Source organism: Pongo abelii, chromosome 6, assembly GCF_028885655.2.
Source record: "Pongo abelii isolate AG06213 chromosome 6, NHGRI_mPonAbe1-v2.0_pri, whole genome shotgun sequence".
Lineage (NCBI taxonomy): Eukaryota > Metazoa > Chordata > Mammalia > Primates > Hominidae > Pongo > Pongo abelii.
The window spans coordinates 60,208,013-60,228,860 of NC_071991.2; the positions used below are offsets into that span (position 1 = coordinate 60,208,013).

The 20,848-nt window shown below is 42.7% G+C and overlaps 1 protein-coding gene across 12 annotated transcripts in view; it reads left to right on the forward strand.

Annotated features, from left to right (window-relative positions):
• Window positions 1–7,487: 7,487 nt before the first annotated feature.
• The window catches only part of OSBPL3 (oxysterol binding protein like 3), a 197,628-nt gene continuing 184,267 nt past the window's right edge, over window positions 7,488–20,848 (forward strand). For 2 of the 12 annotated variants that reach the window (XM_009242942.4, XM_063726045.1), the window contains exon 1: window positions 7,984–8,125. The gene's annotated coding sequence lies outside the window, so the exon portion shown is untranslated. Of the gene's footprint in view, window positions 8,257–9,425; window positions 9,771–20,848 lie in introns of those variants that run through there. The other 10 variants (XM_063726044.1, XM_063726049.1, XM_063726047.1 and 7 more) reach the window with 10 other exon arrangements.

Here is a 20,848-nt window from a genome sequence, read left to right on the forward strand (position 1 = left end):
TACCATCCTATTCAAGGAATACATGGTTCAGCTTACTGGATAAACAAGCAATCTTTCTGACTCTTATTGGTTCAATGTATACTTATTGTTCACTTCCTTTAGAAATGTGGCTCTATAACGTGGGAGAGGATGGGGTGAGAGCAACAGGCTCCAACATCGCCACAGCAACACCAGCTAGCACAGTCTGGAGGAAAGCAATTTTCAGAGCCATATTCGTGGCACATCTGTTAACCCAGTAACTCCACTCTAGAAATTTCCCTAAGAAGGAACTAGTGGGCAAATAGATACTTCATTGTAACATGATTAAAAGAGAGATCAATTAGATTTATTTGTGAAAGGGAGGTTTATTAAAAGTGAAATTACTAAAAAATAAATTTTTATAAGTATCTTCCTTTCCTTAAGGACCTACCTCAGCTGATCACATTATTACTTTCAATCCCCGTAATAAACTATGAGGCAGCTATTAGGAACTTCATTTTTAAAATGAAGAGGCAAAAATTGAGAAAGGTTAAATTACTTGCCCAAGATGAAAGAACTACTAAATTGAAAAAATAGTACTTAAACCTAGTTTTTTTTGTATTCAAACTTCAGTTATTTCTGTTATGGTACAAGTTAAATTGATATTATACATATTTTTCAGGGCTTTTTGTAGTCTTCATAAAGATCATTTGAATGAATATATAATATTTTGTTGATAATCATGAAATAACAATTAGGAAAACATATATAATATCAAATCAAAAATATAACTTAAGTGTGTATTTACTCTAAAAATACAACTACATGAAAAAATATTAGAAGGAAACATTGAACAATAAAAATAGCTTTTTTTGTAGGTAGCATTATAGGCAATTTTATTCATTTTCTTTAACTTCTATTACTATTATTATTAATATTATTTTAGAGACAGGGTCTTGTTATATTGCCCAGGCTTGTGTGCAGTGGCTTTTCACAGGCATGATCATAGCCCACTACAGCCTTGAGCTTCTAGGCTCAAGTGATCCTCCTACCTCAGACTCCCAAGTAGCTGGGACTACAGGTGTGTGCCACCACGCTTGTCTAACTCTATTGTTTTTTGTTTTTGCTATTGTTTTCATGTTATTTTGTACACAGTTTCTTTTGCAAGAAATACTGGGGTAAAGCAAACACTGAAAGATCATTCTTTTGGCATCATCAGACTTTCTTCCCCATCTCATATTCCCAGCAAGTTGCACTCACTTTGAGGAAGGAAAAAAAAAAAAAGGATTATATAGGTATTGATATGTCTCATTCTAAGCATATACTCTTCATAGACAAGTTTATTTTTGGTTACAGGAATTCAGTTTATTATCTTAAGAGTCTGTAAGAGCAAGAGCAAGAGCAAGATAGTCACAGTTTCTTCCCTGAAGTGCTAATTTCATCTGAGTGTGATATTCAATTGCTGTGGATCAGTAGGGAATTGCGTGTAAGAAATAAGCATCAGGGAACAGGGCACTTTCTTTTGATGAAACCACAGGTTGAAAAAAGTTTTTCACCTTTGTGCTAGCCTTTTTCATATCTCCACAGTGTTGTTTAACCAGCAATATATGGAATGTCTTTTATGTGCTATGTGAAAGGAGGACACCCAAGAAGAAAAAGAGCTTATAATTTAGAAAGAAATATAAAATGGGCACCCAAATAAATATATAATAAATATAATATGAGGCATCTTAAGTCACATGAGATACCACAACATAATGCAAAAACACAATTTTCACCTTTGTGAAATACTCTCGAGTTATCGTGAAATGACTCTTACAATTCCCTACGGATCCACAGCAACTGGACTATCACACTCCACAGTGTTGTGGAGTTAAGAAGAGGCTAACACAAAGGTGAAGAATTTACTTCAAGTAAAGGTAACACTATACACAGACATGGAGGATTCCTAGTTTTCATTTCTGTAAATAGGGAAAGGTGTATGTGAACCCGGCTATGGCAGGATGGAGGCAGCCAAACTAAGCCCACTTCTGCCATTTCTTTTGATACATTTGGCAGAGTTGATGTGGACATTTTAAGGAATAAGGAAATATATTGAAGAGGAAAGGGATAAAATAAAAATCAGTTAACTTATGACCTTGGCAAAATAGCAACTTTATAAGAGGCAGCATCTTTCCGTTGTCAAATTGCTACAAAATTATCTCTATGACCTGAACACTAGCACATTAACTCTAATAACATCTCTGCTCACTGGGCCTGGGGTGGGCATCCACCTCCCATCTCCCCAGCTCCAGCCACCATTCAAGTTTATTCTTTGGGATTCTGTTTATTCATTCAACGAATATTTGAATGCTTACTAGGTGCTAGGTATTGAGACAGGCACTGAGAGTGTGAAAGTTGTCAGAATCAAAATGGAGTCATTTGTGTTATAAAAACTCTGACAAATAGAGGTGGGGAAAACCATGAAGGGAGAGTTCCAAGGCTTGTATGCCTGATACCCAGAACTATCCCCAAAGACTCTGCAGAAACCACAACCTTACACAAAAAAATACCTCTGCAAGGGCGTCTACCCGGCAACTGCCTGTCCAACCTCAAACTGGCGCCACCTTTGTTATTGATCCTTGAAGCCAAGGATAATTATCTCAGAAACAATTAATGTAATTCTCTTCACTTTTCCCTTAAAAGCCTTTACCTCCCTGAATACACACATAGGTGACTATGGCACACATAGTCCCACTGGAATGCCCTGTCCATGAATAAATATTTTCTTTTAGAGAGCCTCTCTGTTTGTTATTTAGGTTGGCAGGAGACTAAAAGTACACATGATCTTCACCTTGTGGAGCCTACAATCCAGCTAGAAGACAGAAATTAATCAGAAAAATCACAAAAATAAACATAATTTCAACTGTGATAGGTGCTACCAAAACAAACAACTCCTCCACACCCCTCCAAAAAAACACACAACTTAGTTTCAACCAGAGCAATGATAGGCTGAGTTGACCTGATTGTGAACGTCAAGGAGGACTTCCCTGAGGAACAGATGACTGAAGGAGGTCTGAAGGAAGTCTGCATTAATTAAACGAAGAGAAAGGAACAGCATATTCCAGCAAAGAGTGGGAAAAGTTTGTCCAAATGCTCCATGCCAGGAAGGAACAAAGTCCTGGAAGCAGATCAATGTGGAAAAAGGGAAAGGAAGAAGGGGGAACTTGACACAGGATGAAGCTGGTTAGATGTCAGACCACATGGAACGTTGAGAACCATGTAAGTAGTTTAGTCTTTATCCTAAGAGCAATGGGAAACTGTGGAAGATGTTCATGATCAGATTTGGCTTAAAAAAAAAAAATCACTCTGGGCCAGGTATGGTGGCTCATGTCTGTAATCCCAGCATCTTGGGAGGCTGATGTGGGCTGACAGCTTGAGCCCTGGACTTTGAGACCAGCCTAAGCAACATGGTGAAATCCCATCTCTAGCAAAAAATGCAAAAATTAGCTGGGCATGGTGATGTGTGCCTGTAGTCTCAGCTACTTGGGAGGCTGAGGCATGAATATTGCTTGAGCCTAGGAGTTTGAGGCTGCAGTGAGCCATGATTCTGCCTGCCACTTCACTCCAGCTTGTGGGGTGGAGTGAGACCCAGCTTCAAAAAAAAAAAAAAAAAAAAAAAAAAAAAAATCACTCTGGCTTCAGAGTAGAGAAGGGCTTATAGTAAGAGCAATGGTGGCTCCTGGTCTGTTGCAATTTTCCAGGCAAGAAATGATGGTGGTTTATACTACAGTGGTGATGTTAGTGGATATGGGGATGGGAAACGAGGGAGAATTCACAAAGGTCTTCTGGGTTACTCTATAAAAAAGGAAACATACCCAAAAGCATAACACATAACGACTTTTTCTGCCAACATATTTGTTGGAGATTTGGAGGAAAAGATATGGTGAATGCTGTGGCTGGGATCACTCAACTTCTAACCCAATTTCCTTCTAATGTGCTTTTCTATAGTGTAGAGGCCAGAGAGATAAAATTGCATTGCAAATCCCCTGCAGTTAGATTTGCAGATGTGGTTTAGAAGGTACCAACCCAATGCACTTACGTAAGACATGAATTCGGGAAAGAGGTAATAAAGGAAGAAGCAGGATTCAAAGCACACTTTTTGCTGGTGTGGCTTGTAACAGAAGGAGTAGGGTTCTGGCAATTCTGCCAAATCTTTCTGATTTGACAGGCGGCCTCCTAATGGTGGCAGGAGCTGTGGCAATTGGCAGCCCAGTTTGACAATGCCTGGCACATAAATGCTTAAAACTCATGGGCTATTATTATTACACTTAGGATATACAGCAGATAATAATATAGTATGTCTATGTGCTACAGAGACAGAAACTAAAGGATAATTAAATGCTCACCCCAACTTCTGAGGTAGTTCAGTCGTGAAGGGAATATCGTTTCATGGTTTAATAATGTGTATGACATTGGTGTCCCTAAGCCCGTGTTATATTCCTTTTTGCAAGTAGCCTATGCTCCACAGTATAACATGCTAAAAAACCTGATTCTGTCAAATGCTTGGGAGAAAGCTAGTCTGTTGAAACTAAAGGAGGGCTGGGTGCAGTGGCTCATGCATGTAATCCCAGCTCTTTGGGAGGCCAAGGCGGGCAGATCACTTGAGCCCTGGAGTTTGAGACTAGCCTGAGCAACATGGTGAAACCCCATCTCTGTGGTTAGCGGTGGTGTGTGCCTATAGTGCCAGCTACTGGGGAGGCTGAGGCATGAGAATCACTTGAACCCAAGAGTCAGAGGTTGTGGCAAACCAAGATCACACTGTGGCGAGCCAGGTCTCACTAATGCAGGCCTCCATAACAACTGTTTCAGTACTGACTGAGTGGATAAGTTAAATATTAAAAGCCAGTGCCCTTATACAAAGGCTGGGGTATAAGAAAAGCCCACCAAGAGTTTTGCCTAGGCCTTTCCTGGGCCTTAAAGCATGACAAAATAATGAAGGAATTCTTAACAGGACTCATTTAGGATTAAACAAGTTTTATTGTGGGTCTGAAGAAACTCCCCAGGCTTCCACAAACAAGCTTATTGTGGGGGTTGGCAGGAACTCCCCAAACCTCCATGATTTAGCAGAAGACAAGATAAGGGTAATCATTCCAGCACCTGGACCCATTTAGATTAAGTAAATTTACTCAGGCTCCAGAGGAAGGTCTTCAGGACTCAGACCTTAGTTACAGATTAAAAGAAGTTAATTACTTATGTCTTAGATGAATGCACACTTACATGTAGACATATAACTTAGAAAGTATATAAGCTCTGGAAAACTTTGTAATTTGGAGTTGGTCTGGCGATGATTTCCAGGCCTTCTCCCCATAACCAGTTGCAAAAATAAAAACTCTTTTCCTCCCCAGTTCATCTGCATCTCATTATTGGGCCACGAGAAATAGCAGCCCAACACTTAGTTTGGTCTGGGAACACCACCACAGCACTCCAGCCTAGGCAACAGTGAGATCTTGTCTCAAAAAAAAAGAAAAGAAAAGAAAGGAAACTAAAGGTGAGCAATCTTCCTCTAGACTGTCCCAGAAATTGTAAACAGCTGATGAAAAACAATTTAGAATTAGAATAACCTGTGACTTTTAGTTGCACTGATCGTATTGACTTAAACTAAGCAGGAAATATATCTGAACCAGGAAAACTAACAATGTTGCAACTTCCTCTACAAGGATAACTTTACTGTAATAAATAAATTTTTGTTCAAAAGTTAAAAACGTTAACAAAGACATGCAGGAACTGGCTCTCTGCTCCTAATTCCCAAAATAATTTCTCTCTGCTCTGAACACATTTTTGGTACCTCTTAGGACATTTTCCATTTTTTAGCTTGTGTTGTAGTTATTTATGTCCACATCTGATCTGCCCAATATAGAAAACTATAAAAGCACTGAAGGGACACTCACTGATTCATTTTTATTCACTTTAAAGTGCTTGCTAAGAATGATCCCTTATACAAAGCAGGCAATCTATATTTAATAAAGAAATTGGTGAATTTTTGAACAATCCATATCAAGAATTATACTAACCGTTGTGAAAGAATGCTTACAAGGTGTTTATATGTAACTAAATACTTTGATTCATTTTTCAGATAAAAGTGAAGGAGGAAGAAGATGAGTAGGGCTGTACAGGGTGGAGAGGGTGGCAACTCTGCTTTAGGTAAGTGTTTTTCCCACTTTCCATAGGCAGTAGATGTGGCAAAAAGATGGCTCTTTAAGAGGGTTGGAGACTTAGCCTCTGACCATTCATAGGCTGTATGATTATGGTCAAGACACTGGGAAGTTTCTGGGCCTTGCTCCGCCACCCCTTCATAAAAGAAGTTGATGAAGTGATAAACAATAGTTCCTCCTCACTTGTAATCGTATCAGAAGACTGACACTATTAGGAATCTTAAAGTTCATCTAGCCCCAGAATGGCAATTCAGCATTATCTTAGATGCTGATCTTGGCCTATCAGTGGCAGCTTCTTGCAGTGTTGAGAACGATTCTGAAGCTCTATTTGGACTTAGCGGAAAAGCGCCTCCTGTAGGCACTTACTATGTGTTATGCCAGTGGTTCTCATTAGGTGGGATTTTGCCCTCCAAAAGACTTCTGGCAAAAGTCTGGAGATTTTTTGTTGTTACAACTGGGGAGGACAGGGTGTTCCTTGAATCTAGTAGGTGGAGGCCAGAGATGCTGCTAAATGCACAAGACAGCACCCCCACCAACCTTTACCTCCAGCAGGAAAGAATTATCTCCCTAAAATGTTAATAGTGCTAATAGTGCTGAGGTTGAGAACTCTGCACTAGACTATGTGGAAATTGTTTGCAAATGGATGATCAAACTCTTCCTGTAGTCCAGCAGGTACATAAGTATCTCCATTTTACAGACAAGGAAAGGTGATCGCAGAATCAGGTGGTCATCACAAGAACGAACTGAGGTAGTCTGATTCTAGAGGCCCTCATTTCCTTTACTGTCAAAACATGCAAACTCAAGTAGCACCCGCTTACCTATTACCAATTTCAGAAGCTAAGACCACTGTGCCAAATGTGAAAAATTCCCACTGTGGTGGGCGTGTCTCCAAAGAGAAAAATTATTTGTTCAACAGTTCAAAGAAGAGGGTCTCTAGGAACTCTTAATATGGAACCACTGGTCTTTATTAGACATTCAAATCGTTATTTTAAAATAAGACTCTGAGGAGAAAGCTAATTTTAGAACATTAACAAACTTTTTCAAGAATAATTAGCTCTGCGTGGGTTTCAACTTTTATTTTTATTTTTTCCTTTTGATTTTAGGAGCTGGAGAGCCTGGAAGCTTATTTAGGAGCAGAAGAGGAAATGAAACTATGAAAAGCCACAGTACGATTCCTCCTTTACTTGGAGACAAGGCACAATGTGAATAATTCTCTCATCCTGTCCAATTAACTGCCTCAAGTACACACACACACACACACACACACACACACACACACACAGAGAAAGAGAGAGAGAGAGAGAATGTACACTCTATTATTATTTGATTTGGAAGACATTAATGAAAAATCCCAGAACAGGATGCTAAACAACAAAGCCCTATGCAAATCACTTCCTTTCGGATTGAAGGCTTGTCTCCTACAGAAAAACCAATGCTAAAGAAACAGGCGGAGAGGCTGAAGGTGGTAAGCAAAAGCAAAAGAAAGAAAATAGCTTGAACGAGGAAAGGGACTGGCAGGAGGAGGACAGAGCAAGCCTCTCTCAGAGAGAAATTACAGAAAAACGGAAGGAGGTTTGGGAAAACCCAGTCTAAGCTGCTCCGACGCCAGGGCTGGGCGTGGGCAAGGTGCCTCCTTGGACGGTCCGCGCGCCTGCCAGACGCGTCCTTCCACTACCCGTCCAGCCACCTGGCGCTGGTCGGGCTTTGCGAGGTGGTTTAGGAACCGCGGAGTCATTCGATTTGAAATCTTCTCCAATAAGCTTCTCCGTGTGCCGACGTGGGCAGCATGACAGTCGATTTGCTCAGCAGCATCTCTGGCGCCTCCCGCCCTCGCCCGCCGCCTGCCAGATCCGAAACAGGCAGTCCTAGACATTTCGCGAGGAGGATGGTTCCAGAAAGCGGAGATCTGAGCGTGGTGAATGAAATGTGAACAGAATAGCTCCGGAAAAGAGTCTCAGAAACCTTGAACTGGGGTCAGTTTGGAGACTGGAAATGCGTCGAGCGCTGCAGATGGTGGTTGGCAGGGGGATTTAACACTGTGGAGCCCTTACTCTGTCCCAGGCGCCGAGCCCAGCGAGCCACGCGCGGTGCCCAGCTCGGTGAGGTCGGTTAGTTGGGTCTTCAGGGAGGCTAAATATCCTGTATTTGCTATTCCCTTCGCCTGGAACGCTCTGTGCGAGACTGGGTGTGACAGCTCCTTTCCCAGGCTCAGGAATCTGGGTAAAAGCCACCCTCGCCTAGAGGCCCTCAGGGTGAGGGCCCCATCACGCGCTAAACCACTTTCGAAAGTGGACTTGGCCTTCCTCTCAGTACTAACAGTCTGTCAGCCTTTTATTTTTTGCATAGATAAGTATATTCTCTTCTTTATTGTCTGCCTTTCCACAAAAAATGCAAGCCCCGTGAGTACTGGAGCCTGGTGCGCCTTTCTCACAGTTGAAAGCTCGCAACTGCTCCTGGCATATACTAGGTGCTCACTAAATGCTCATGCCCTTCCCACCCGCCACCTGCGGCACTCGACACATTTGCAGTCTGCAAACTGACCCCAAACCATCAGCTGCTTGCATTCGTCCTAGGATCAAAGAAGGCCATTGGGCTAGTGGGAAGTCAAGTCGGGTGGACTTTCCCGTCTTTCAGGGAGATTTAATAGCAACGACGGTGCTCTCCCCACCCCCTACCCCCTTGCACATAAACTGCACAGAACAAAATCACCCCGGCACGAATCTGCACGGCTGCCTCTGGAGGTAGGGTCACGGTCTCCGAGCCCCGGGTCTCACACTGATGCTGTCCTTTGTCATCTCGTGCCTAGAGTGCTGCCTCCCTATGTATTTCCTCCGTTCTCGACTCCTCTGCCTCAGTCTGACTTTCTCGGGAGGTCGAGTTCTCCTAGCCTATGCGACCGCAAGGGTCCCCTGGAGCCTTCTCCGTAAACCGGCCCCTCCCGCGCTGGCCTCACTTTTTCCTCCTTCCCTGGCCCGGAAAAGCCACTAGAAGAACATTTACCGAACGCCTACCGCGCGCAGGCACAGAGCTGGGCCACCGGGAGCCCCACCCAGTGCCCCGCCACAGGACTCGCCTCCCTCCGCCCTCCCAACCCGTCCGGAATCCGGGGTCCCTAGTTCCCCTCCCTGCGTCATGGAATCCGCTGGCTTCTTCCGAGGGTATCGCCCCACCTCCTTCCCGAAAAGCGACTTCTGATTGGTGAGATTGTGCGTCACTCTACCGCCCTCCCGCCCCCTCGGGGCCCCGCCCCCGGGCCTCGCAGGCCCCTCCCCTGTGCTCCCGCCCTTGCGCGGCTCCTGGGGCTAATCGCCGGGCGGCGCGCGCGGAGAAGTTCTGGGCAAAGTACTCAGAACTGGCCGCGTGCTGGTGGCGCCCGCCAGCCGGCCCGGGAGAGGGGACCCGAGCGCGACGCGGCCGGTGCGCAGCGCGGCTCCGGCCCTGCAGTCTGTCCGCAAGTGGCCATCCCCGCCCCCGACTCCTGCGGCCGGTGCGGGAGCTGTCAGCTGCAAGTTGCGGGGGGACCGGAGAAGCCGGGGTTGCCTTCTCCCGGTTCTGTGCGCTAACCCCGGAGCCCGGCCCCGGGGAACTAGGGAGCGTCTCCGGCTGCACAGCGCTCAGGTGAGCGGCGGGGCGCCCGCCTAAATTGGGCCGGGGTGTCGGGGGTGCCTGGCGGCGGCGCGGGCTCGGAAGGGCTGCGGTTTGGGGGGCGCCGCGGGTTTCTGCAGGACCGGGGTCTGCCCGTGTGGCCCGGGGAGGATCCGGCCCTGGGGCAGACCCAAGCCTGGGAGCTTGGGTGCCGGCTGCAGCTCCCGGGGAGGGAGGACCCGGGTCTCACCCACCCTAGGGCACCTTCCCTCGAGGGACGGCTCGGAGGATTGACCGCCAGGAGGAGCCGAGCGCAGGGGCCGGGGCGCAGGTGCGGGAGGACAGGGCGCGCGGATCTCTCCTGGGCAGCGGGGAGGCGCTGCGCCGGGGCTAGAGGTGCTGCGCCGGGGCTAGAGGTGCAGGAAGCCTGGTAAATTGTACCGAGCGCGACGCTTTACCACATCCGCGGGATGGGGCGCGCCGGAGAGACTGAGACAACGCTCGCGGGGCAGGCGCTCCGCTCGCCAGCCTTTCCAACCCCGGCTTACTCAGCTCACCGGTGCCGGGCTGGAGGCCCAGGGCACATTCCTTTCTTGTCTAAATTTACATATTCATCAGCTTTCTTGCCCTTTCTGGAATTTTTTTTTTTGACTTTCCAATTACTACTGTTCAGATCACCTTCAGGCTCACCCTAACTCTTGTTTCAGTGTCTCTCACATTGGTCCTTTCCTGGAGGCCCTGCAGCATCTTAGTTCAGGGTCTTAGGGACTTATGCACTCTGTCTGAACATTGTCTACAGTTGGGTTTTCCTATCTCTGTCTCTGTTTATTCCGTGGTCAGGTAAATTCTTTAAGTACTGTCATCATAAGCCAGAAACTCCCAAGCAGCCTGTTAGCGCTGCCCAGCTTCCCGGGGAGCGTTTGTGGCCTCTGGAGTCGCTGATGGGCACTGTCGCAGGTCGTCCAGATACTTCTTAAGCAGGGGCGCGCCGCCCCTCCTTCGGCAACGCAACTTGCTTGCTGCCTTCTGCACACTTGTGCTTGTCCTTCTCCACCTAACAAGCCACCAGTCTCCTCAGTCGGGACTCTTGGAGCTGAGGGGACTGTGAAGTTGTCGGTTTCCATGTGTCTGCATATTGCGCAGAGGTGCTTGAGACCCCCTAGGTGTTGCTCTGACCCTCAGAGTTTGAGTATTGGGATGAGGGCATTTAGAAATATTTTAAACTACAGCTGCAAAAGAGATACTTCCACAGATAGGTGAAAGCGAAGGCCTGTCTTCTAATCATCTGCACTGTACCCCGCAAGTATCATACAAGGTGAGGTCCTCCTGGCTATAGGAGATCAGTCAAGCAGGCCTGGGTTCTTATGCATCCAAGCTAAATGACCATCCCCTCCAGCCAAGCCACATCACCTGTTTGCTGTTGCTCACAGCACTTAAATTTCTCTCTGAAATTGTCTCCTTGGGTTATTGGGTTATCTGCCTTCCCTCATTAGAATGTAAGTACCATGAATTCAGAGACCTTGTCTGTCTTGTTCATCACTTGATCCCGTGTCAAGAACACGCAGTAAGTTTGCAATAAACATTTATAGAATGAATAAATGAAACCTTCTCTGTAAATATGAGGAATGAGAATTTCATAGCTGATTTTGATTTTCCATCTTTATCCTTTTTTTACTGTTGGGAAAATTAACAAATAGCAATACTAGGAACTTTTGTAGATTACCGCATTAAACTTACGGAAGTCTGTTAGCTAGGTATTTTTAACCAGATGGGAAATTGAGGGTCCAGCAGGTTAACCAGTGTTGCCAAGGTTATCCTGGCAGAACTAGGATTCCAGCCCATTTTGTCTCTATTGTGCTTGACCTCTTCCAATAAACTAAAATGTGGTTTCCACCATTACAGCTAATAGACATTTAGCTTTATTTGTATCAAAAGCTATGGCTTAGCCAAAAGATTTACTGTTTTATTATTGAGATATATTTTCAGTAATCGTTAATAGTTACATCATAAGCCAGATACTCCCAGGCTGCAGTAAGCTGTAATTTTCTTTTTTCATTTCTTTTTTTTTTTTTTTTTTTTGAGACGGAGTCTCGCTCTGTCACCCAGGCTGGATGGAGTACAGTGGCGCGATCTTGGCTCACTGCAAGCTCCGCCTCCCGGGTTCATGCCGTTCGCCTGCCTCAGCCTCCCGAGTAGCTGGGACTACAGGCGCCCGTCACCACGCCCGGCTAATTTTTTGTATTTTTAGTAGAGACGGGATTTCACTGTTTTAGCCAGGATGGTCTCGATCTCCTGACTTCGTGATCTGCCCACCTCGGCCTCCCAAAGTGCTGGGATTACAGGCGTGAGCCACCACACCCGGCCCGTAAGCTGTAATTTTCACCATCTTGCTGGGCAGTGTTTGAGGTTATCTCCATTTTTCAGGTGAAGAATTGGAAACCGAGGTTTAGGAGCTTGCCTAAGGTCACCAGTAAATTGCTGAGCTAGATTTTTTAATAGTCTGACTTCAATTCTTGCCCCACTAATTAGATGTTAAGTCATGATAGAGTCCAATGATACAAATATTAAAACCATCTGAGATTGGGCTGTAAACTTTCTGGTGCTGATATCAAGTGTCTAGTTGTACTGTTTTCAGAATCCCTGAGACTCTTACTGCCATTGATTTTTGTGGTTGGGTTTATGGTTTGTGGGCCTGGTAGACTGGGGACTTTTAATACAGAAGGAAAGGAAATCCTCCTTTCATCTAGATCTAAAGAGAAATCTGATTGGTTTTACCCATTGTGGTAAATGAACTCTGAACAGTAATGCTTTATACCTCTTAAAGAAAGTGCTGGAAAGCCAGCTAGTTCCTCTGTAAGCAGAGTGGAGAGTTAGAAACCGCTGCTAATTCCAAAAGCTTCTGCAGTAGGCTTTCAGTAAAACAACTACATTTCAACTTTCCACTCTTGCACTGACACTGAGGGTGAGAAGTTGGGCACCTAAGGGGCTCATGGCGAAACAGGGGATGGGGAAGGAATTAGTGATTCCTTCTTTCTTCCACTTCATTCCAGTTTGGGTGCTGGTGTAACATTTCCCCCTGCATAAGGGTTTGGATAATGCAGTTTTATGTATAATGTGCTTCTCGGCAGTGCTGTATTTTCCTATTTGTTAATTCTATTTCAGGAGTACTCCAGGGAGGGTTGGAGAACCCTGCGACCTAGAATGCCTGAGGAAGAGATTGAGGTGTAGGATACTAGGGAAGATGGAAACTGTTAAGTGGAAAAAGTCTTCCATGCATAATTGAGAGTTGTTTATGGTTCTCTGCACATTCCTTTCCTGTCTAAATTTACATATTCATCAGCTTTCTGGCCCCTTCTGGAAATTTTTTTTTTTGACTTTCCAATTACTACTGTTCAGATCACCTTCAGGGTCACCCTAACTCTTGTCTCAGTGTCTCTCACATTGGTCCTTTCCTGGAGGCCCTGCAGCATGTTAGTTCAGAGTCTTAGGGACTTATGCACGCTGTCCTAACATTGTCTACAGGTGGGTTTTCCTATCTCTGTCTCTGTTTATTCCATGGTGAGGTAAATTCTTTAAGCACTGTCATTATGTTGTTAAAAGTTCTTGGGTGGCTTATATAGTGAATAATAACATTAATAACAGTAGTAATAGCGCTGAACTTTTATGTGCCGAGTGCTGTCAGAAGTTCCTGTACATGCATTATTGCATTTAATCCTCAGGGTAACATCAAAGCAGGCATTGTTATTAGGCCTCCAGTCTCCAGATGAGGCTAGGAAAAGTTAAGTTCACAACTGCTTTGCAGCTAACATATGGTGGATCTCAGACTCAATCCCCAAGTTATTTTCTCTACTTATTTGCATATGGATTCCTTAGCCTAAAGTCACGATCCAGCAGACTGGGCTCAGCTTTGGCCTCATCCCATCATTCCCCAACCCTGTGAGCTGGTAGTCTGAGTTTTATTAATCAACAAAGCGTTTTGCCTTTGTCCATGCACTCCTGTTGCCTAGAAAGCTCTCTGTTCTCTCCGTGTGAAAACCTAAGTCTTTGAAAGCTTAACTCAAACTACTTTTGTCAGCATAATCTCTCTAAACCCAATTTCCCAGATCATTTGTTTTTTTAAAATATGAGAAACTTCCCAGTTCAGTTTCTGATCACAAAGTATGTTGCTGATGTCCTTCCTTCCTTCAGCATTTCTTACCTTTTATCTTCCCCTATTCCTTTCACCCTGTTGCCTCCTGTGCTAGTAATTTATTCAAACTTATTGCCTCCTTTACTAGATTTTAAATGCTTTGAAGGCAGGGTGAGTGTGTATTCCTTAGGTTTCTATTCCTCACATCACTAAACATGGTGTCCTATCTATAGTAACTGCTCAATTGAAAAAATAATATTAATTATATTTGCTTGCATTTTGTTAGAGTATTCTGTGAAAAGGTAATTGGAATGTGACATTTTGTTTTCTAGTTTTCTAATTTGTTTTGATTCGCAGTATTTTATGCCATCATCATTTTATGATGAAGTAACAGAATTCCTAGTTAAGTCCATGAAAAGCACCTGTTCTGGTTGCTCTCATCTTTGGACCAAGGAGATATTACAAGGAGATCTCAAATTCACACATGTAATAATCATTGTCTGTAGAATAAATATTTTTCCTATGTTATGTACTATTTTTTATATCTATGGTAATGCTGTTACTAAAAATGTACTAAAATTGTTATGGAATTCAAATGGAATTTTTGTGAATATTTTATGGATCAATGAATATTTCACATTTTAAAGCAGATTTGAAAGACCCTCTCTGAATCAGCTCCTGCTTCCCTGTCTAGACTCATAGCTCACCACTCACCATTGAGACACAATTCACATATTATACAAGTCATCCGTTTAAAGGTACAAAATTTAAAGGATTTTAGTATATTCAGAGTTGTGCAACCATCACCATAATTTTAAAACGTTTATCACCCCCTAAAAAACGTTTGCACCCATTACCAGTCATTCCCCATACTGCCCGTCCATTCCCCCAATCCCCACCCACTAATCTACTTTACGCCTGTATGGATTTGCCTATTCTGGACATTTCATATAAGGGGAGTCATATAGTATGTGGCCTTTTGTGTCTGGCTTCTTTCACCTAGTTTGTTGTTTTCAAGGTTAATTCCTGTTGTAGCATGTATCAGTACTTCATTCCTTTTTATTGCCTAGTAATACCCCATTGTATGTATATACCACGGTTTTATTTATCTATTTGCTAGCTGATGGGACTGGCATTTCTAAAAAAGTTTGATTCTAATGTGACCCTAATGTGTAGTCCAGAAGTTCCTTTGAGCCCTGTTCGCTGTTTTATCTTGGGGCTAGAACAGAACCTGGCACAAGATAGATGCGTAATAAACATTCAGATGACTGCAATATTTTACTAAAAGTGTAACTCCTATTATGTTGCAGTCAGCAAAACGTCTTGTCATTAAAAAGAGGTCCTCATAGTTGATTGTTTAGATACTGATTTGAACAACTGTTAAAAAGAGTCAAGGAACTTTGAACATGGCTGCAATGCTACAGTTTTTAGGATTTGCTTTGAAATAATCTGGGGGTGAGGAGGGAGTACAGAGGAAACAAGGCTGTCCATGAGCTGACGATTATTGAAGCTGGGTGATGAATTCTCTATCTGTGCTGTCTGCTGGGCAGCCATTGGTCGCATGTGGCTATTCAGCCTTTAAAATGTGGCTAGTCCTTACTGAGAAGTGCCGTAAGTATAACGCATACACTGAGTTTCAAAGATTTAGTATGAAAAATAATGTAAAAATACCTCAATTTTTAAACATCACATGTTGAAATGATAATATTTTGAATATATTGTAATAATGTATAATTAAAACTAACTTGTTTTCTTTTACTCTTTGTCTACTTAAGAAATTAAAATTATATCTATGGCTCCTATTACATTTCAGCTGGGCAGTGCAGTGCTATACTTTTGTATATATTTGAAAGTTTTCATAATAAAAAGTTTAGAAATATCAAAGCCATCTTTTTTAAAGTCTGGAGTATCATATTTTTTATAAAGGATTCCTCTGGTATGAAAGGATTGGGAAATACTGATTTTTTTCAAAGGTGCTTCTTTGCAGAAGCTTGTAGCAGGCAGGCTATAGCCTTCCAATATCATTCCTGGGCTTATTTAAGCTATGTGAACATTTAAAAATTCTTTTATAATAATAAATGGAATAGCAGTGTGAAGAATTGCTTCTTTAGTTATTAATCTAAATGATTTTGTTTTGAAGTTGATGATATATTTCCTTCATCTCAGAAAAATACAGAAGACTCACTGGTAATTTCCTTGTTCTTAGCCACTTGTTTGTACCCCTGAAATTGAATTTTCTCTGGACTTGGTTTATAACTGCCTCTACCGAAGTCTGTTGTTTGAGAGCCAGAATATGGTTGTTTCTAGATGCTCCAAGACCCCTTGAGTATGAGTGGAATATGATTGTTAGGGAATAATAATAATGTGTGGGTTTAAAGCCAAGAAGCAAATTTCTTTCATAAAAATTTCTTTAGATGAAAATTATGTTGCTGTCTATATGTCTGTGTTTACTTATGAAAAAAATATCTGAGATAATCAACCTAGTTCTCTGAGTGGGTGTGGGCTGGATGAACAATCTTAGCAGAATTTTCATCTGTGATTTCTGAGATTGTGTGAGAGTAGATCTGAGTTAAAAAATAGCTTAAATGTAAAGCAGAACAGAATAAAATTGCAATGAGCAATCCAGTGTGGGATTGGCAGAGGATCCCTGACAGTTACTATAAATAAAGTTTGCTATTTTGTTTACCCTCTACAGTTAAAATACTAAAATCTTTATTTTTAGTATTGTGTGGGTCAGATACTTTCCTCAATGTAACATTTCTCCAAATATGTATTAAAATGTAGTACTTGTAAAGATTCCCACACTGGTTTCCTGTCTTGATATCAAATATCGTAATAGTTACAAGAACTTTAAAATTATAGTTTATATCTTATAAAACAAATATTTCTCCCTCCCCAAGTAATTTGTGGTGGACAGTCATCTGAAATGTTTAGAAGCTAAAGCTAATATATATATTTTAATCTACATATATGTATATGTATATGTGTGTATGTATATTTATGTATATATTTTTTAATCTCAGCAACTCTTATTAAATTTGAAGTAGATGCCTCCCTAGAATTAAAGCGTGCACTAAGATTTTTGCTCATACATTTCACAAATATTTATTAAGCACATGCCATGTGCCAGACACCAGGCTGGGTGCAGGGGATGTGGTGATGAATTGAACAGATGTGGAACCTCCCTTCAAGGAGCTTACAGACTAGAAGGGGATGTAGACATTAAAGAGTTGCAGATAATTCATTAATTACAGTGGGGAGATGTGGCTCAAAGGGAATGAGTCTGGCTTTTAATTGGGACCCTGGAGAGAAAAGTTCCATTTTTTTGTAGGTTGTGATTCAGGCTGCTGAAGGAAGAGAAAAGAGAATGTGGCTGGGGAATCCTCAAAGGGGGATGAGATGAGCAGAGTCCTGCCCTTTTGTGCCTTTCTGCCATTGCTGGAGGCCATGTAGAACTGAATGGGAGGAGGCCTTAACAACTCTTTTGAGGTTTTGAATTTCTCTCTCTGATGCAACACACAGGTTTGTTTATTTGCTAATGGGAGTTGAATCCAAAATTGAGTTTTTAACACCTTTATAGCAGAAACAGAATGATATCTAACAACCTGTCCTCCAGCATAGCCGTGCATGTAGCTTAAAATAACTTGCTGGCTAGATTCTAGTGTAGCTCAGTTGTCTGGCATCTGAGGCAAAGTGGGTTAGGGGTATGTGACGCCTAAAAGAATACAGGGAAGCCCACTTGGGTTTTTCCCAAGTGTAGGGCTGCTTCATGCAAATTCCTGGCATATATAGAGTTAACTGAGGTTTCCTTCGGAGCTTGTTGGAGTTATTAGGGAATGGGAAACCATCCTTCCTTTGAAAGTGGAGGTAATTATGAATAACAGTGATAACAGTGGCAGCCAGTAGCTGTTGGGCACTCCCCATGTGCCAGGCTAAGTGCTTTACTTACACTACCTCGTTAGATCTTACAACTTAGGAGGTGGTTACTATCATTCCAGTTTACCAATGACAAAACAGAGGCTGGGGAGCAGTCACTTGCTCTTTGGTTTTTCCAACATCCCTTTACCTTTCCTGATTTCCATTTGAGAAATCACTTCTGCCTTTGGATATAGTCTGCTGGGACCAGAAGGAGTGGCCCCATTCCCCTCAGCTGTGGCCCTGTGAGCCAGGTCAGTCACATGCCTCCCTCTGGACTCTGGGTGTGGGAGGGTCATGGAGAGTCTGCTGTGAGATGTGTCATGGCCAGACCATCTGTGCATACAGCTTTGTTGTGGTGTAGCTTTCCATCCTACGGAGCTGTGCCCGGGTTTGCCTCTCCAGCCTCCTCTTAGTTCCTTGAACTGATTTTTTTTCTAATACATTTTCTTTGGCTTCATTTACCAAATTGCTTTCTGTTGCTTCCACCCAAAGAACCCTGGCTATCCAGGCTTAGAGAGGGTGAAGTAGTTTTCCTATGGTCACACAGAGAGCAAGCGGCAGAACTGGGGTACAGTCAGGTCATTCGGCCTCTGTTGCCAAGCCCTTGACCAGAGACCCCCTCTGTGTGCTGAACAGCACTGGGCTGGAAGTCCGAGGCTCGGAGGATGGATGTAGTTCCTGTGGTACCTGCCTCTGGGGCCTTGGGCCACTGCCTCTTTGAGCTGGACAGGGTAGACAGGATGAAATCTATACATAACTGACACTCAGTTTGAGAGGATTTTCTTGTCCGTGAGACTTTTGGACACATTTTGCCCCGGTTTTCTAAAGGCTTTTACTTTGAGGTTTGAGGAACGGTCTGAAGCAGTGGTTTTCAAAGTGTGACTCCAGGAGATGTATCAGTGTCACCTAGGAACTTGTTAGCAGAACTTGGGTGGGGCCCAGACCCATGCAATTGGAAACTCTGGGGGTGGAGTCCAGAAAACTGGTTTTAACCCTTCAGGTGATTATGATGCACACTAACGTTTTAAGCTCCAGACATTTTCGTTTTATTAAAAACAATTTATTATGTACAAGGTGCTGCCTAGAAGCAGGGAGCAGGCAAATGTTAATTAGCCACAGCCCCTGACCTCAAAGAATGTTCACTTCAGTTTGGGATATATATGTTTATAGTACTCCTCCTTCTCCCTACAATTGTGTTTTTTATATCTATCTATCTATCTATCTATATCCCTATATATTGATCCATCTTTTCTCTACTTATATAAACAAGATATTAAAGTGCTATAGGAGCTCAGGAGGAGTGAGGGAGATGCTTTTCCAGAGAAGTGAGTGTTTGAGACATGTCTTGAAGGGCACATAGGATTGAGATAAAGAAAGGGATGAAGGGGCCGAGTGCGATGGCTCATGCCTGTAATCCTAGCACTTTGAGATGCTGAGGCGGGTAGATCACCTGGGGTCAGGAGTTCGAGACCAGCCTGGCCACGTGGTAAAACCAAGTCTCTACTAAAAATACAAAAATTAGCTGGGCATGATGGTGGGCACCTGTAATTTCAGCTACTCGGAGGCTGAGGCAGAAGAATCACTTGAACCGGGGAGGTGGAGGTTGTAGTCAGCCGAGATGGTGCTACTGCACTCCCTGGACGACAAGAGCGAGACACCATCTCAAACAAAACAAAACAAAACAAAAAAGGGATGAAGGGAAAGGTAGGAAGGACATACTAGGCAGAGGTGGTAGGTTAGGTAGGATGAAATAAGGCATGACATTTTAAGACTTGGTGGACTATCCAGTTTGATGAAGAGAAGGACTGTGTAATGGGAAAAGTAAGAGCATACAGGAATGGAGAGGTAGATTAGGGCCCAAGTAGTATAAGTCCTAAATCCCATAGTAAGTCCAAAGACTATTCTGTAAACAGTGAACAAGGAGGTGACACGGTAAGAGCTATCTTAGTGGAAAGTGTTCTGGTGGTGACAGAGAAGGGCAGAGGCTGGGAGTACAGGCACAAAGTGATGAGACCTGAACTGGGATGGTCACAGTGAGAGGAGAAAAAAGACAGATAATATCAAAATACTGGAAAGTTAGAATGATAGTCCCTAGGAACTAGGGATTGGGAGTAGGGTTGAGGGAGAAGGCAAAGATGATTACACAAGGGATAATTAATGGTGTTGGTACAATCAGGCAAAAAATAAATTCCACATGGATCAAAACTTTAAAACAAATAGAAATACAAAAAAATACAATACACTTTTAATAATAAGAGGAAAAATCCTTTCTAGATAGGACAAAAAATCCAGACGCTATAAAAGAAAAGATTGGTTTATTTGATTACATATCATTTTTGCGGGGTCAATTTTTAAAAACTATGTCAAAAGGCAATCAACACATTTAGGAAAATAATTGCAATTCGTATCACAAAGACCTACTTTTATCAATATGTAAAGAACTCCAACAAATTAGTACGAGAAAGGCCAGTTACTGTAAAGGCAAAGAGTTTGAACACTTAATTCACAAAATGGCATACAGATGACTGTTAAACATTTGAAAACTTTAACCTCACTTATAAAAGGAGAAAATGCAAACGAAAACTTCATTGAGATGCTATTTTTCACCTATCGGGTTGGCAAACATCACAAAATGTGATAACAGTGTTGGCAAAGGTTTGAAGAAACAGGTATTCATACATTGTGGATGGAAATGTAAATTGGTCCAAACTGTAGCAAGCGATTGGCAGCATCTGTCAAAATTGCAAATGCGTGCACTCTCTGAATCAGCAATAACAGTCCTAAGAACTTTATTCTACAGATACGCAAAATTCACAAAATGATATATATGCAAAATTGTTTCTTGGAGTATTTGAATAAATACCAGATTGCAAGTAACTTAATTTTCATCAATAAGTACTAATTAAAAATAATAGAGCCGTTAAAAATGAGGCAGCTCTACATTTTCTGACATGGAATGATATGTGAGATTTATTGTGAAGTTAAGAAAAAAGTGAAGTATAGAATATCCATATATAATATATATTTTATATGAATATATGCATATACACATGGACATATATTC